Here is a 2,014-nt window from a genome sequence, read left to right as displayed (position 1 = left end):
TCGGTATGTGAGCCGTCTCTTCCATTTGGGCAGCTCACTCCTCGGTGTAGTCTATTGGTCGCTCCAGTTTGACGTCTTCTGCTAGTTTTGCCTTTCCGTTAAGGGCAGCTACATAGCAATTTTGGGATTAAAAACTTTAGTGCTAGTAGTACCTTATAAACCTCACCGAAGCCACCTTGTCCAAGCTTATTATCATTTGAGAAGTTGTTTGTTGCAGCTATTATTGTAGCAAAGTTGAATTGCAGAGATTCCACACTTTGATCTTATCAACATCTTCATAATAAATATGGACTAAATGAGTTAGTACATCTTGATTTATTTGGGTAAAACTGAAACCACAGAGTGCAGATAATGGATCCAACTCAAAAGAAATTAAGGGCTATACTCGGCATTTGATCGATTTTGAAGCTTGAAATTAAGCAGTAGTGCATGTAGGCTTGAAAGGCAGTTATTTACCATCTATGTCCATGTGTTCTTTGGGCTTCCTACTCCGTAAGCAGAAGAAGTATAGGATAGAAAGAATTGTTGCTCCAATAACTGTCGAAATCACAATAGCAATGATAACGCCAGGTGAATTTCTTCCCTTTCCTACATCTACCGGCCAGAGAATTTCGGACAAAGTTGATCGGGGGAATGTTTGGGTAAAAAGAAAAAAAAAGAAAATATCCTGAAAATCCTACGATTACCCTCTGTAATTGTTGTGTTCGTGAGTGGTGTAAACAGAGGACATACAAGAGTCGATGGAGGTGGTGTAGAAGCCTTGGAGTCATAAAATCTGTAGGACTCATGCCTAATACTACAACTGGGTTTGAGAATTCTGGCACCTATTCTGTTATTGCAACAGTCGGTGAGAGAACCGACAGCCCCTGTTAGGCATCTATTGCAATCATCCTGAGATATATCAGGAGTGCATTGAACTAGCCCGTATATCTTCCCAAAGCTTTGGAAGCTTGTTTCCCCTGTGGCAAACATGGCGGTGGATGAGCGAAAGGCAGCTTGACTCACAAGGCTGTACAGGAGATCTTGTACCTTCTGACCGTGCTGAACTGGATCAGAAGCATTGGCAGAGCTAATTAGAGCTTGCCTTGTGCTTCCTCAAGAGTTGAGAAAATGGACCGGTTTGAATACCGAAGCATACACTCATCAACCCAGAAAATCGCCTCTTTCTTCTTGGGGCAACGTTTGATGATCTCCTCACCTGCGTTGTTGATGCAATTCTGACAGTCTTGAGCTACGATGTCACCTCTACATAGAAATAGTCCGTAGACTTTATCTGGACCCTGACCGGCGGTGCCATTGTAGAACCCATTCTCGCGTGTGGAATTAGAAGATAGAGAAGAAAGGACGGTTTGGAGGTTTGGTTCATAAGTGCTATTAGCTGTGTAATTACCTCCATCACACCGGTGAACAAGAGTTTGTGCAGATATGAACCCAAAGGTTGCATGCATGAAAGAAAGAAAGAACAACAACTCTCTAGTATGCATTGCTTCAATTCTTCCTGGTTTCAGAGGCAAAGTAAAGCTGTGCATTCCTCTGTGAAGAGGATGACCACTGACTTCCCTTATAACCCAGCCAGAGCCAGCCAGGTGCCGGGCGCAGAAAAAAAAAAAAAAAAAAGAAAGAAAAAGAAAAATACTCATTCAGCATATATATTCAAATTCCACCTCAGCTGTCATCCCAGTGCCGAGGTCTTTGAGAATTTGACACTCTGACCTTTCTACGAGAACATGGCCAAACGTGAATTTGGCTCTTTTCATATCATAATTTATAAAAGAGAAAAGGAAAAAAAGAGTATTGTACCCTTTCAACTTTCAAGCCAATGAAAATTATCATCAGAATTCACAGGAAGGGTGGAACTGAAACTCTGGAATATGCCATCTTTCAAGCCATAATATTTAAATAAGATATTTTTTAGTATTATTAAGTCCACTTTGGTATGCTACCAACAAGATGCGTGCAATGGTCTATTTTGGGCTTGAAAAGCACTCAACTTGTTTATTGCAGAAAATGAAAC

General features: G+C 41.1%; 1 pseudogene; it reads right to left on the bottom strand.

Moving 5' to 3' along the window:
• Positions 1 to 341: 341 nt before the first annotated feature.
• Positions 342 to 1,518, bottom strand: LOC104605007 (antimicrobial ginkbilobin-2-like protein pseudogene; annotated as a pseudogene).
• Positions 1,519 to 2,014: the final 496 nt, after the last annotated feature.

Source organism: Nelumbo nucifera, chromosome 1 (assembly GCF_055504915.1).
Source record: "Nelumbo nucifera cultivar China Antique chromosome 1, China Antique-T2T, whole genome shotgun sequence".
NCBI lineage: Eukaryota > Viridiplantae > Streptophyta > Magnoliopsida > Proteales > Nelumbonaceae > Nelumbo > Nelumbo nucifera.
The sequence above is the reverse complement of the archived record's forward strand: the minus strand, read 5'-3'. Positions and strand labels throughout refer to the sequence as shown.